At 39.5% G+C, this 16,714-nt stretch overlaps 2 pseudogenes; one reads left to right on the top strand and one right to left on the bottom strand.

Annotated features, from left to right (window-relative positions):
* Positions 1–1,427: 1,427 nt before the first annotated feature.
* On the top strand, positions 1,428–2,656 carry LOC120594489 (alpha-N-acetylgalactosaminide alpha-2,6-sialyltransferase 2-like; annotated as a pseudogene).
* A 9,102-nt stretch (positions 2,657–11,758) lies between these two features.
* LOC120594657 (uncharacterized) lies at positions 11,759–11,880 on the bottom strand (annotated as a pseudogene).
* Between the last annotated feature and the right edge of the window lie 4,834 nt (positions 11,881–16,714).

Genomic DNA, 16,714 nt, shown 5'->3' with positions numbered 1-16,714 from the left:
ATCGCATGTGCATTAGGGTGGGTTCCAGTGGTTAGAGAGAACCCTCAGGCAAGAGAGGATCTGGTGCTGGTGGTTCTAAGTCTGGGTATCATGCACAGAAATGTTAAGTGCTTAAAAGCTGTGGGTGGACATAAATAGCACCTGCTACAGTTTAGTGCCATGGGGACCAAGGGAAGAAACAGTTTCTGGGAGGAGGGGTTATTGAACAATGTCGAAAAAGACTGACTGAGAATGAGTCATAAACCAAGGAGAAGGTGCTAATAGAAATAGAAAAAGTGGAGATTAAAGAAGAGAGATAGAGAATGAGTAATCAATAGAGTAGGATGCAGGAGGAGATGAAATGGGTGTGCGTGTGAACATTTATAACTAAAATAAAAATGTACACAAAGACAAATTAAATAAAACTATCATTAAAAATAAAAATACCCTTTTATGTTTTAATTCTTATATCAATATATCCAGGAGACTCTCCTTGAACTCTCAAGTCTCGCTTAAATGCCACTTCTTTTCTTTCCAAGATGCCTTTTGCTTATTTTTATGATAGAATTTACCATACAAACTCCAAATTATTTATTTACTGCTTTTGCAGAGATGGTATCAGGCAAAGAGAGAGCTTAGAGCTCCATTTGGTTCATTTGAGCTATAAAGCTGTAAATTGCTTTGTTCTCAGCAATTTTAGGATACATGAATAGAAACTGAACAAGTACACCAGATACAAACCTGGTTACAGTGTCCATCCCAGACAGAGTAGTCATATCCTTGATGTTTTCTCTTCATGTATTGATGAATTGTTGCACTGCAGCCCATAATTAGAATATGAACTGACTTCTTTTGAGCAATTATATTTTTCTTAAACAGGCTCTAGATGGAGATATTCATCTCTTGTTCTTTTTTTTCCTCATCAAGTTAGGTGAACAATATACTCAACACCAGAAATAGTTCCTCATTTTTAAATCTCTCGAAGGTTCAGAAATGATTTACGGTATTATTTAAGGCAGATATGATATAAAAATATTTTTGAATTGTTAATTCAGATAATTTATTAAAGTAGGAAATTGCTGTATGTTACCTCTTTCTATATATGCACATTTTCTAAAAAAGATACAAATCAATTGCTTTTTTATACGGAATAAATTTAATCAGAAATACAAAGGAGTTAAAACACTCCCATTAATTTTTTAAAAAATCTGCACTATTTAGAGAAAATAGCAAAGTGAGTTGACAATAGAAAAAAAAAAAGCAAAATTTGCAAACGTTCCTGCACAGATTTTAACATTTAGGTAAGGCTTAAGGAATTATTATTATTATTATTAAATAATCATATGCATCACTTTCCCAGTATATGAGTTATTCTCTACCCTGAGTACATAAATTTAGAACCAGGAAAAGAGAAGGAAAATTAACATGGATCCTAGAGACAGGGAGCGATGGGAGGAGAACGCAGGTAAGCAACCTCTGACACACTGGGCAAGCATTGCCATTTAGCAGGTTCTGTTTCCTCCGCTGTCAAACGAGGAAAATTTTTCGAGCTGTTTTTATGTTGTAGACTGACTAAGGTAAGCAAAAAAGTGATTTTGACGTGGAAGCGCGGCGGGGTGGCTGAGCCTGGAGGCCGCGAGTGACTTCTATGCAGAGCCCTCAGGATGGGGCTCTGGCGGTTGCTCCTGCTTGTGGCTGCCTGCACCTTTCTGCTGGTACTCGAGTGCTTGGCCTGAGTCCGGAGCTTGGACCTCAGGGCCTGCAAGGCAAGGGGCCGGCCCTCGCCCGTTGGCTTTGGCCCTGGCCCTGCAGCGGCGCTCGCACTTCTAGGGGCTCTTCGACCCTCCACCCTATGCTGTTGTGGGGAGGCCTCCTCCTGGGATAGCCTGAGCCAGCTCTGAGCTTCCTACAGCTGGCACGGCCTCACCTGCATCGCCGTCGCCCCCACCCTTCGCCTTCTGAACCGGGTGGAAAAGTGTAGAGTTGGTCGTCCAGTCCTGAGAGCCCCATCCACTTAGCATTCGGTGTGCCGTGGTGGCCAACAGAGGCGTCTTGAACAGTTCTGGCCAGGGCTGCTGCATCCAAGCCCACTACTGTCTTCAGACCCAATGGTGCTGTGATCAAAGGCTTTGAGGATGATGTGGGCACCAAGACATCATTCTAAGGCTTCCCTGTGAACAGGATGAAGAATTCCCTACTCACTGTAGGGACCTGGGCTTTGCCTCCTTGCCAAGAGGACAAGACATGCTCTATGTCTTTGTCCCTTCAAACATCCATGACTCCATGATGCTGCAATTAGCCATTTTGGGTCCTACCAAAGGGGACGTGCTTCAGACCTCTTTTGGAACAGATGCCCATGCAGATAAATTCAAGCTACCATGTCCAAACTTCGTCTTCGACCCAATAGAGAGGTTTTTGAATTTGAGCTTTATTAACACAGATGCTAAAGACCTATACAAGCCTAGTACTGGGGCCTTAATCCTGCTGACAGCTTTGCATACCTGTGACCAGGTTACCACCTACGGAGTTATCACAAGAATCTACTGAAAATTTTCTAACACTATTTTGACGACAAAAGAAGCCACTGAAATTTTATGTAAGTCATAGTCTACTTCTTGAGGCCACTCTGTGGAGAGAATTGAACACAGCTGGCATTATTCAGCTGTATCAGTGCTGACTCCAGAGTTCCTGAGGCTTCTGCTTCTCTTTGCAAAGCCTTATCTCTCATCCTCTAAGGGGCTGAAACCTTTTTCTTGTCTTTTTAACTTATGAGAGGAGCACCATCTCTCTTCTCCTCTCCCCTTCTTTCCAACGGAGAATTTGGGAGGTAGGTTTACAACTCTGACCAAATGTGACAACGGATCTTGGGTCTGGCTCTTCCAAGGGTTCTCCCCTCTGGGTCTTACATGGACATTCCAACTTTAGCCAAGGAAAAATGGACTGCTTTGCTGGATTTGTTCTAAGATGAAAGATAACAGGCCCAAGAAGATAATATGTGCTGTCAGGTAGCAGAGGCAAGCATACCTCAAAGTTGAGCATTGTGAAGCTGGCATTTGGTATTGTGATGCTTTAGGAATGTCAGTCCCTTCATTTCAGACATATAATTTAACCAAGATCAAACAGCATTAGAGTCAACTGCACAATGCCTTGCCCCAAATGACCCCACTAGTTATGTCAGGATTTCCCAGAAACAAAACTACTCTTCAGCAACTCAAGGATACGTCTTAAGAATCTTTTTGTAAGTTGTTAATTCTCTGAGGACATGATCAACTTGCTTCTGCCCTATGAGGAGTGGAGCCTTCTTGTCTGATAAAGTGGGAGCACAAAAAGAAGCAGAAAAGAAAAGACAATGTAATTTGAGTTTAAATAATTACATAAATGAAAAATAATCATTTTTTTTTCTTTTTTTGCGTTGGGGATATAGAGAAAGCATATAATATGCAAGATGAAGTGTGAAGATCACTCTTAGAATTCAAGAATTAGGTGTGGTTTCTGGGTGTTTGATGGAGGTTTCAAAAATACCAAAGACTGCCTACCACTAGAGTAATGAACCCTCAGTCAAGTCATGATTTCACTTACTTTGAACTGAGGTAGCTGATAATCAGTTTAATAGTTTTAGACAGATCAGAGCTGTACTTTCTGGGCTTTTATTGGGACTTGGTTACTTCCCAGACTGATTTAAGGAAGTCTGTCCACCCAACATAATATCACATACAGCCCATTTAACCAAGCCTTGTAATTTAGGGTCTTGGTAAGTAGTACCTTTGGGCAGTTTATTCTGCTATACCAGGTGTTTAGCTGACAAGAGACTTTCCAAGAGAGCATTTGCCTTGTGCAGTTCACCAAGGACCAGCATCTGCCCTTCAGTTCTTCAGTTTTGGAAGACAGATTTTATCAGCACACTTAACACTAGGAATGAATGAACTCGGTAACTAAAATCAAGAGATTAATGTCTATTAAGCTGTCACTGTAATAAATTTACAGAGGACCTGATAAACAAAAAATGATTGTGACAGTGTTGTAAAGGATGTTATATACAAAGGAGGCATTGCAACAGCCTTTGAATGTAAACAGAATATCCAGGACAGATCCAGCCTAGCAGTAGAAGCTCAATTCTCGGAAATAAGAAAGTTGTATATCTAACCCCTTGATCCACTTTCCTGATCTTGAAAAGCCAGTTGATTTTTTATGTCCCTTTGTTACATAATTGGCAAAAGCGGAATATGGGTGAAGCACCAAAGGTGAAGCTGTCTGTAAGTATAAAGTGCTAAGATAATTAGCCACAGGAGATCGCTTTGCTAAAAGAAGTCCAAATTTTCCAAAACTCTAGTTGGTGAGATTGTTCTTATGCTTTTCAAGTGGGCATTTGAACTTTCAAGATGGAAAAACTTTCTTGTTTTTACATGAGGAGGTCTAGGGGTGGGATAGGACTTTCTTCCTGTCACCCTTGGGTGATGCTAGATCGGAACAAGGAGGGGCAGGGTTGAATTGCTTCTTTAGAGCAGACGGGGCAGCCCCACATGCTAAACCTAGGTGCACTGTTCAAATGCAGTCATTTTTTTTCATACTCTTTTACTGAGAGGTGCTATGTAGAATGCTAATTATAACATACACAAGAAAACCAACCCTTACATACCCATTACATTATTGACCAGCACATTTAGTATCTACTTTTCTTATCACTGTGAATAGTAGATTGAACATTATCTTATCAGCTAGGTATGGACTGACCCTATCACACATTCATGGCCTACTGGCTGCATTGGTTACCCAAAGGTCTCTAAAACTCATGCTGACTTTTCTTTCTTCATTTTGAATGACACTCACCAATCTATGTTTACTTTCCTGTGGTCTTGTTTTATGTCATCACTGTATGTTCCGATGAACGCTTTTGACTAAGGATATGAATGTAGTCACATTGCAAGTTTTGCAGTGGCCAGAGACATGACATACAGGCATAATCTCAAGGATATTGTGGGTTTGGTTACAGACCGTTGCAATAAAGTGAATATTGTAATTAAACAAGTCACACAATTTTTTTGTTTCCTAGTGCATGTAAAAGTTATGTTCATACTATACTGTAGTCTATTAATATGCAATAGCATTATGTCTAAACAACAATGTACATACCTTAATTAAAAAATACTGTATTGCTAAAAATTGCTAACCATCATTTGAGCCTGTTGGAAAAATGGTGCTGACAGACTTGCTTAATACAGGGTTGCCACAAATCTTCAATTTGTAAAAAACGCAGTGTCTGCAAAGCACAATAAAGTGAAGCACAATAAAATGAGGTATGTCTGTAATTCTAAGTGTATGCTGCTCAGAATGTATTTCCATTGAGCTTATAGTGCAGATTCACTAAGCAATTGCATTTCCAGGAGAACATTTCTGTCCCACTGCTGCATTACAGTAAAGTTACTTGCAGAATATTAAGGTAAGAATGTGAATTTGGAATCAGATAGACCTAGGTTTGAAGTATGGCACCAAAAAGTAATAAACGTGTGACCTTCAACAAGTTGTGTAATCTTTCGAAGTGGATTCTGTAGAACAGCATTCAGATCCTCCCCTTCAGGACTGCAGCACCAGTTCCCCCAGGTGATGAGAATGTTGAAGGCTGGCAGCTCTCAGTCCCTCTCTGAGAATTGCTCTCAGCTGAAGGGAGCCGCTTCACTCAAGGTTATATTTCCTCTCTGGGCAGACTTTCTGCAATGATTGTTTGATACAGAAGTTTCACTTTTGCCTTGATTTGGGAAAATCTGAAAGACCAGCCCAGTTCCAGAGATTCCTATGGGATCATTTGAGGTTGCAGTTCAGTGTCTTCGTCTGCCCAGTCCTCTGCCCAATCCTCCACAAATGATTCTTCCCAATAAAATTACTGAATGCAAATAGCTGATTCAGAGTCTGTTTCCGCTAATACATACTTGCAACCTCTCTGAATATCTGTTTCCTTGTAATAATATTGACCACTTTACAGTTTTGTAGCTAATTTAAATATAATAATTTATAGAAAATATGTCACTTCCTGACACAGAGCAAGTAGGTAAAGAAAGACGTGATATTACTGTTCCTGTGAAAACTTGGAGAGGGGCTTTCTTCCCCAGGTTTTTACTTCTGCCATCCTTTTTTTCCTCCCTTTCATCACTAGGCTTCTCAAATGTCTATTTTGTGTCTGCCATAGTCTTTTCCTTCTGCAGCACTATTCTTAACCATCTGTAAGTGTTTTTGTTTGTTTGTTTGTTTGTTTGTTTTGTTTTTAAACTTTCTTGTTAATAGCCTGTAGTCTTCATATGAAGTAAGGCCTCAAATTAAGGCTCAAATTTATGTGTTCCTTGACATTTGGGGTAAAGCAGGAGTATCTCACATGGCCTAATCACAAATTGACCTCCCCACTCTGATCCTGGGAATAAGATTTGAGAGTTAAACAACCCTCGTTATCATGCGGTCCAGGCACCGTCCCTGCTTCAGTTCCCTGCAAGCCTGAGGAATTATTCAGAGGAGCCAACCACATCCTCCCATGGAAACCAGGAATCATTCCATCCTCTTGAAACTACAAAGCCTGGCTCCCACTGCCCCACTTGGTCACTCTGCTCCCATTGCAACCTCTTGTTGTCCTGCATGGTATGTGGTATACTCGTCTCCCCACTGTGAGTACATATGACTAAAAAATTGCTGTCAATATCTGTTCAATGTCAATTGTGTGTTTGTCTAGCTCCATAACCCAAGGTAAAAATCTGTTTTTCACCAACAGGGTGAAGACGAAGTGATTAAAATACTCCAGAAATAGAGCCTTTTCAGTGGTTCACTTTACTGTTATGAACTTCTATGTCTGAGGTCAGAATAGTGACTAAGGCTCCGGTCAGTTTTAGAATGCCTGTATCTGCAATAACACAGGCATATCAACCCTTGGCATCTAATTTCAACAAATACTCCCTTGGTTACTTCTGCAGTTGTTTCGTCACGCAGGCCCCCACATATTAATGAATTTTGAATGCCTAAAGCCTCCTTAAGGAAACTGAGATGGGTTTAGTGCTTTAATCAAAAGATACAAGTACAATGAATTTGTTTTCTCAGTCATCAAAATGTCCTCCCAGCTATTAAATTGAAAATTTATCTAAGGCTTTATTCTTTTTATATCTCACTTACCCCCTTTAAGCTAATACTTTCAAGTATCTCTATTTTGGCATCACTCATTTGCATGTTTCACTTATCCTCTTTAAACTAGTACTTTCCAATATCTCTCTATTTTGGCTTCACTCCTGAGAAGTTTTATATTTTCAACTACCAAAGGGATAATTCGGATGGCTTCCTGCCATCAACTCCGATTCTACATTTTAAATTCATTTGAGTTTCCTACAATACACATTTTCTTCTATGCTGACTTACTCTTAATAGTTCATTTTCTCCACCTACAATCCCTGGCCTCCCTTGCAGATAGTTTGGAGCCATATGCTAGTTTGGCCAATAGACTGTGAGCAGAGACGGTAGGTGTAGCTTCTGAACCAGTCATTTAGGAGTCAGTATCTTTCCTCCATTTCTCTTTCCTCTACAGTGCCTTCGAAGCTAAATGGTCTTCATGTCATACCTATAAGCAGAAGGAGAGTGTCTGCCTCACACTAGAATTTAACAGAACATGAAATAATCTTTTATAGATTTAAGCACTAAAATGCCCATGTTTATTTGTCACCAAGGTTTATAGTGCCTACTCTGACTAATAAGAGTTCCTGGCTGGGTACCGTGTCAACCTGGAAGTCACGCCCTATCCAAAGAAGGCAGCCGCTCTGCCATAGCACATTATTTGCATGCACAGATGTAATAGTAATGCACCTAACATGATTTTATTAGGCAAATCCACAAATCCAGAATTTCACATGTAATCTCTTAATGTTTAAAAATTGGTTCAAATTTTTTAATCACTCTTAAGGTCACACGAAATGTCTATGGACAATATTCTGCTCATGGGCCACTTGTTTACAATTCATGAACCAAGTGATATTTAATTCCTTCTCAACTCTGTTATGCTATGATCCTGTAATCTGAGGAAATACCACTATACCCATTGGGCAGATGTTTACACACTGGTCCAGAATAATATTATTGAAGTATCTATTGTATATATCATAATCCCGCTTTAAAAGCAACAATGCAAACAAATGAACAAAATCCCACAGGGAGTTTCCTTATTTCCCACCTACATGCTTCAATTTTTCTCTTTGGTATTTAAAGCCCTCCTCAATATAGAGCTACTTGGCCTTAAAACCTCACACTGCCCACTCTAGGCAAGCTTGTCTTCACATAAATGTGCTGTATACATTTATTTCTCTTTGTATAACTTTTTTTCTACTGTGCCTCATGCGATCATCTATGTTCCGCTGCTTAGCCAAATCATATCAGTCCTTAGGGACCACTCAACTTTCAAAGCAACCTTCCTTGATCACTAAAGTCATCACTGAACCACTTTTATTTTGAATCCTTGAAGCATTTATAGCTCAGAACACATAAATTGCCTTTAAACACATTATTTTGTATTAGTAGTACTATTTCAAATAAATTAGCACTTTCAAACCAGAATGAGGGCTGGGCAATATCTTGACTAGTGACACTTTTATATTTCTCAAAGTGCTTAGCACTGTTCTTCATTGTGTGTCACATTTTTCTGTCTCACTCAGACTGCTAGTACCTAAGACTTGATCACTTTAATATTCCTCCATTACAAATGTAGTTTGTAACCTCCTTTAGCATGGATAGGTAAGGTCATAATTTGAAAGCAGCCCATATCAGGTAGAAGGCAGAGAGAGGGACAGAGAAAAAGAGAGTAAGCAAGTGGGTAGAGGCCAGAGGCAAAGGACAGGGCTGGGAGCTGGAAGGTCTGTGTATCAAGCAGCTTTCCCCCATCCTGCCCCGCCTCCCTTAATTTCTTTAAGCTTTTTATTTTGTTCAGACTGCTGGACAAGGCATTTATATTCTAGCACATCTCATTAATAATCCTTAACCAAATGGAGGCAAGAAAAAAGATCATGATTATCTAACATTTAATTTGAATCCCCAAATAAATTATAAAAAATTCAAAATATGTTTTTCCAATCATTTTTTGTATTGGTAAAGACAAAACCAAGTTCGCAATGAAAAGAAAAACCTGTAGGGTTGTATAGCAAGCTAAGAGCATCATTTTTATACACTAAATAAATCCTTCAAATATTTAACGCAAATTTACATTTTCAAAAACTAGGTCAAAAATTTGCTCTGACATTAAACTGGACTGCAAATGCTATCTTACAAATAGTATAAGCATGTCACTGAGGTTGGATATGTACATGTGAATATTATTTACATGTGAAATGGCTGACACTTCTGTGCATACTATTTCTTTTTCTTTCTTTCTTTTCTATTTTTTTTTTTAAGGCGAGGCAACCCTTGGTTGACCTCACAGTTTGCAAGGAACTTGTCAGCTTACAATCCCTTATTTTTTATTTTTTACGCCTACAACATTCAAGTATTTTATTGCTAAAATATTTCAAAATGAACCCAGTAAACATTTTCCATTTCTCATAGCCTGAGAGATGAATCCAACTATTTTTATCAATTACAACTAAACTGGAATGAGAACAGCTGTGCTAAACCCCTGCAAAACAAAGCCAGTCATCTAAAAATCTAAACCACTAGTGTTTTCCATCCAAGATAGAAAACTGAGCACCCCAAATCAAGAGAACCCCATGATTAATCAAGTAACAAATCAACGACCACTTTGCTGTTATTGGAGCTAATAGTTATTCGAAGCTTGAAGGTTCTGCCTTCATTATTATTGGTGATTCCTAGAATCACAGTTTTAATGTCAAATAGGACAGTTCTGTTGACTCTCTTTCCCAGGAAGTAATTGTGGGCAACCGATTGGTCATTTGTTTTCCATTTACAAAAATTGCACCATTTGTATTAATGCATACAGCTTGATCCTCCTGCAGACGGTCATATCCATTTTGTGCTTCTGCACACACTTCTTTGGTGTCTCCTCTGTTCAGTTTTCTCCCAGTTTCAACTCCAAATGTTAATATATTTCCATAGTAATAAATTGCAGTGCTACAGTTGGAGAGACAGTAAAGCACATCTGTCCCGGGACTAGGCATTTTACACTCTGTTCATGGCATTTGTTTCGCAGACCCTGACCTCCTGGTCTCTGATTTCTGCTCATCTAGAACTCTGGACCTCCCTGCTCATTTCTGTCTTAGTAGACTCCTCATCCTGGCTTGCCATCTTCCTGGACTGCAGAGTCTGCCAGGCTCTTTCTGCTCCAGACCTTTCTCTCTCTGGCTCATTCTGAACAAAAGCTTTGCACAACTTACTACCCTGTGCTTTCTTCTTTAGTGATCATAGGTTTGAGAGAGAGTTTAGCTAAATGAACTTGCTAATCTTTATTGAATATACCAGGCACTGTATACAGTATACCAGGCACTGTTCTAAATACTTTACTCATATCAACTCATTTAATTCTGTGGTGACCATGCAAGGCTAATATTAGCATCCTCATGAAGTAATTTGCCTAAGATCACAGAAATATTAGGAGACAGAGCCAAGATTCAAATCCAGATAGTTTGACTCTCAAAAGCTGAACTCTTAACCATCATACCAGAAGACCTTTGTAAATGAAGACCCAGGTAGTAAAAATGGGAAAGCCAGAGCAGCATGTTGAATCATTCAGTCTTTATTATTATTAGTATCATGTGTCAAGCATTTATTCATGCCATGACAGAAGTTATACCAGATAATAATTTTACATTCTCTAACTTCACAATCTAGTGAACAATAAAATAAAGGATAGTGTGACTGAGACTAGATGAAAAATGTAGGCTGGTTGCTAAGAGAGCACAGAATGAAATGTGAGCAGTCCCAGGACAGAGGATCAGGGAATACTTCATGGTTGAGCCAGAGTTTGATTGGATCTAAGCATAGTATCTGGGAATTAGAAAGTAAGAATTAGAGGAGCACTTCCAGGAAAGGGAATGACAGAGGGAGAGTCCCAAGGGTACAGTGTGGACAGGGGAAGTACATGGCTTTGGATAAGAACTAGAATGAGAGCAGGAAATAGAGTTGAGAGATTAAGGCTAGGACTTAGAAGACCTTATGTGCTGGGTTAAGGAGCTTGCATACAGATCGAAAGGGGATATTGAGTGGTTTTGAGTGTGCTTCAGGAGGATTGACTAGGCAGCAGAGTATGATATAAATTGGAGCTAGGAGTAGCCAAACAAGAGGTTAATACAGTTTCTTAGAAGGACTATTAGGCAATGTGCAAAAGACAGATGAATTTGAGAGCCATTTTAGAAGCAGAGACAAAAGCCCTGTTGATTGTGAGAGGTGAGGAAGAGGGAGTTGTTGGAGCCAGTGAGAGTGAGAGTGCCCAAGCCCTCACCCTTGGGTAAGTACGTTTTTCTTTTAGCTGATTTCTTAGCACACCTCACCCAACAAGCATGAGATGCAAGGCCTCCACATCCACTACTCTGCCTTCTGTGACCCTTAATAGAGGGAGAATAATAAAGTTGTACTTTACTCTGAGATGGTAACTGATCAAAATCTTCTTGGTACATATGAAATTGATACTGACAAGTGCCTACACCACTTGAGGAAACTTTGTGAGACTCCACTTAGAAATTTCATTAATTCTTAAGTCACTGTTTATTTTTTTGATAGAAATTTTCTTTTTGTTTTAGGCGCAGCAACCCTTGGTTGACCTCACAGATTGCAAGGACCTTGTCAGCTTACAGTCCCTTATTTTTTTTTTTACTTTTTATGCCTACAGCACCAGGTCTTCCTAGGTAGTCTCTCATTCAAGTACTAACCAGGTCCAACCCTGCTTAGCTTCCAAGATCAGATGGGATCGGGCTTGTTCAGGGGGGCGGCATGGCTGTAGACAAAAGTTAACACGAGTTTCCTATCTTGTAGAATTGTCAATTCAATGTCAGTTGGCTATCTAGTTGTCATACAAAAAAGCGTACAGACCACATATTGTTACAAAGCAGTATAATGTAGCAGAGTATAGACTGTGAGATTAACTGGATAGAAGGGAGCGAGTACTTGCATGGAAGTAACGTTTTATCTACCATAAAAATGCATAACTTCTACAAAACTCACAAACTGAAAAGATAGTCTGATAAATCCAAGATTTGTAAAAAACTGCACAAAAGCCACAATATTTGGGAAAAGAGGGAAAGTTTATATAAGTAGCAGTTTTAAAAATGTAACTTTTTCCTTCTATCTATTACATATTAACATACACATAATTGAAAATATGTTACAACTAATGTCTGGAAAAGAAGTTCAAAATTTCCAAACTGGATTTTCCCATCACATTTACTGTATAATGTAGCTGTTAATACTACACAAGTACAATTAAGCAATGTTTAATTACTTTTAAACAAAGATAAAGGGATTTTCTCCCTCAAAACAAGTTTTAAACATGAAAACCTATGTTTATAAAAATTATAAACTCAACAATCTAAATATTTCAGATGAAAATCATTACAAACTTCTCAAATGTTCTTTATATTTCAGGTATGCTGACCTAGTCATCTAGCGTAGACTTCTTCAGAGATATTTCGGTCTCTCTCTCTTCACTGGATGCTTATAGTCACTGTTCTTGAAAAGAGTAAGGGAAACTCCCAAAGTAGCTTAGTCAGAGAATGGTATGTTGAGTTAATTGCTCACTCAGATCTATTTTGTTCTGAATATGTAAAGGATAGTAATATATATACAGTTGTCCCTTTTCTTCTGCACATGCCTTATCTCCACTCCCCTTTGCGAATTTGGATCTTTGAATCGAACCCTTTTCAATCATTGTCTCAGTTTGTCACTATGTATGCTGAACGTTCATTACTATCTTGCTATGGCAAATCTCTTCTTATTTTAAGCTTATAATGCCCTGTTCCTAGTAAGGGTTGCACTCGTCTGATTTTATCAGCCTGCTAGTCACTTTACTCCTAATTATGTTTTTCTTTTTTTTTTGTCATTTTGTTTTAGGCGAGCTGACCTATTTCAGTATTTCCTGTAATGCAGGCCTCATAGTGGAGAATTCCCTCAATTTTTGTATGTCTAGAAAGGTATTAATTTCTACTTCATATCTAAAGGAGAGCTTAGCTGGCTACATTATTCTTGGCTGGTACTTCTTTTCATTTAATAGTTTGAATATTGGATTCCACTCCTTTCTGGCTTGTAGGGTTTGTGCTGAGAAGTCTGATGATAATTTGATGGGTTTTCCTTTACAGGTTATCATCTTCTTTTCCCTGACTGCCCTGAGAATTTTGTCTTTGTCATTGATTTTTGATAATTTTAATACAATGTGTCTTGGTGAAAGCCTTTTTGGGTTGAGATAATTGGGTGTTCTATTGACTTCTTGAATTTCAAATTCTAGCTCATTCCTTGGATTTGGGAAAATCTCATCAACTATTTGTCTGAAAATGCTCTCTAATCCCTGCTCTTTTTCCTCACCTTCGATAATGCCCATTCTTCTTATGTTTCTTCTCCTGATACTATTGAGTAGTTCTTGTATTTCTCTTCAATTTGTACTTCTTAATCCCCTCCCCTTTTGCCCATCTCTCTACCCCACATTCTAGCAACCATCAAGTACATTCTGTATCTATGAGTTTATTTCTGTTGTTTGTTTGTTTATCCTGTTTTCTAGATTCCACATATGACATCTGTCTGACTTATTCCACTCAGCACAATACTCTCTAGATACATCAATGTTGTTGCAGATGGCAAGATTTTGTTCTTTTTTTATGGCTGAGTAATATTCCATTGTACATGTGTACTACCTCTTCTTTATCTATTCATCCATTGATGGACACTCAAGATGCCTTCATATCTTGGCTCCTTTAAATAATGCTGCAGTGGACATAGGTTTTGCATTTTCCTTCAAAGTAGTGTTTTGGGTTTCTTTTGATAAATACCCCGAAATGGGATAACTGGGTATTTCTTTTTCTCTTGTTATAGCCTTTGTTTTAAAGTGTATTTTGTCATATATGTGAGCTCTCAGCCTGATTGACCCAAGGTCTGACTCTTATACAAGGCCTTACCAATCTAAGGCTTGACTGGCCCAAGGTCTGGCTGCTCCAAGGTCTGACCGCAATCCAGGACTGTGGCTAGAAATAGGAACCCTAAGACTTAGAAAATATGTAAACATACTTGAGTTTACTGTATCACACATGTGTGGCTGAATGCCACTTTTTTGCTCTGCTATGTGAGAGCCATGTGGTCCCAGAAAGAAAACTGAAGGAACAGAAGGGGAGAACAGAAAGGGAGCACAAGAAAGGGGAACGGAAATGCGTGCAAGACTGCATGCCCATGCAATAGACTGCACAGACCAATAGAACTGCACTTCCCAACAGAAGCACCCTCTGCACAATAAAGTTCGTGCCTGTCGTTTCATCCTCGTCTGCCTCTTGTGCATTCTTCCAACTGGCATTACATTATTGAACCTTCCCTTCTTGGTCAGCAATACCACTGACACTAACACTAGAGAGAGCTGACACAAACTGTTTGGCCCTGACAATGTATGCGTACTGCTAACCCAGCTTTTTTTTTTCATTTTTATGAAAACTTTTTTTTCACCCCTTTACTTTCAGTCTGTGTCTTTCAATCTGAAGTGAGTCTCTTGTAGACAGCATATGTAAGGGTCTTGTTTTCTTATCCATTCAGCCACTATATCTTTTGATTGGAGCATTTAATCCATTTATAATTAAAATAATTGTTGCTATATATGTAGTTACTGCCATTCTATCATTCATACTTTCTATCTTTTCTTTTTTTTTCCTTTCTCTTCTTAAAGAAATACCTCTAAGATTTCTTCTAATATTGGCTTGGTGGTGATGAACTCCTTTAGCTTTTTGTTGTGCGGTAAGCTCTTTAGTTGTCTTTGATTCTGAATGGTAGCTTTGCCGGGTAGAGTAATCTTGGTTGTAGGTCCTTACTTTACATCACTTTAAGTATTTCATGCCAATCCCTTCAGACTTGGAAAGTTTCTGTTGAGAAATCAACTGACAGTTTTATGGGTGTTCCCTTGCAGGTAACTAAATGCTTTTCTCTTGCTGCTTTTAAGATTCTCTCTTTGTCTTTAACTTTTGGCATTTTAATTGTGATGTGTCTTGGTGTGAGTCTCTTTGGCTTCATCTTGTTTGGAACTCTCTACACTTCCTGGGTCTGTATGTCTATTTCCTTCACTGGGTTAGGAAGGTTTTCAGTCATTATTTCTTGAAATAAGGTTTAAATTCCTTGCTTTCTCTCTTCTCCTTCTGGTAGTCCCATAAAACAAATGTTCATATTCTTAATGTTGTCCCAGAGGCCCCTTAAACTATCTTCACTTTTTTGGATTCTTTTTTCTTGTTGCTATTCTAATTGGGTGTTTTCTGATATCTTATCTTATAAATTGCAGATTCTATCCTCTGCTTCATATAATCTACTGTTAGTTCCTCCTAAGCTATTTTCATTTCCGTTATTGTATTCACTTCTGACTGGTTCCTTTTTATGTTTTCTATCACCACTTTTATGTTTTCTATCTCTTTGTTAAAGTTCTTGCTGAGTTCATCTACTCTTCCCCTAAGTTTATTGAGCATCCTTATAGCAAGGGTTTCCAGAACTCTGCATCTGGAAGATCGCTTGTCTCCATTTTATTTAGTTTGTTTTCTGGAGCTTTGTTCTGTTCTTTCATTTAAGTCATGTTCTTTTGTCTTCTCATTTTGGCTTCCTACTTGTGTTTGTTTCTATGTATTAGGTAGGGCTGCTATGTCTCTTGGTCTTAGTAGAGTGGCCGTATGTGCTGTGTGCTGTGGGGCCCAGTGGCACAGTCTTCCCTGGTCACCAGAGCCAGATATTCCAGGTATGTCTCTTATATGGGTTGTGTGTTCCCTTCCATTGTGGTTGAACCTTAGTTGCTTTTTGTGTATCAATGGGAGGGATTGACTCTTAGCTGATTGGTTGTGATGACTGGCCATGATCAGTGGAGGAGCTGTTGTGCAGGGGCTGACCCTACAGAGCAGGATTAGCTTTAGCAGGGCTCTAGAGCCTGCCCTGTCTTCCTTTGGGTGTGTCACCCTCACATGTGACCTCTGGGTGGTGCTCTAGCTCAGACCAAAGCTGGCCAATGGATGTGTGGTACAGGGCCTCTTGGGAGGGGCCCTACCAGAGGCCAAGTTATACTGTAGCCTGTGCTCTGCCAGTAGATGGCCGCCATCCATGCTGGGCTTAGAAATACCTTGAGAGGCAAGACACAAACTGAGGCCAGCTGCTGCTAGTGTTGGGCTTTGGGTTGCTCAGCAAGAGGTACGGGGCACGCTAAGGTCAGGCACTGCTTGTTTAGGGTTTGTGAACCTATGAGAGATTTTAGGAAGTCTGCTACATGAGCCAAGAAAGGCTGTTTGTATGGAAAAACCACTGGAAGCAGCCAGGGTGGGCTCGCATGTTGGGAAGGGTGGAGTTTCAGGGAATTGCCAGGGCGGGGTGACCAGTGTTAGCTATGTTTATGAAGACTCAGATACAGTGCCCACCTGGGACTACAAGCTGGGTGAGGGAGGGCTCAACAAAGGAACAATACCTCTGCCAGCACTTCTGTCTGGGAGAAATCCGCCCCTCCAGGCCTTGCCTTGAAGCCAGACAACTTAGTTCCTTCACATATGTCTCTGGTTCCTTTTGAGCTGCTGCCCCAAAGCTAGAGCTCAGAGTTAATGAGTCCGTCAGTGAGTAAGTCTGCATGTGG

Source organism: Pteropus medius, unplaced genomic scaffold (genome assembly GCF_902729225.1).
Source record: "Pteropus medius unplaced genomic scaffold, Ma_sr-lr_union100, whole genome shotgun sequence".
NCBI lineage: Eukaryota > Metazoa > Chordata > Mammalia > Chiroptera > Pteropodidae > Pteropus > Pteropus medius.
This window is presented reverse-complemented; position numbering and strand designations above follow the sequence as displayed.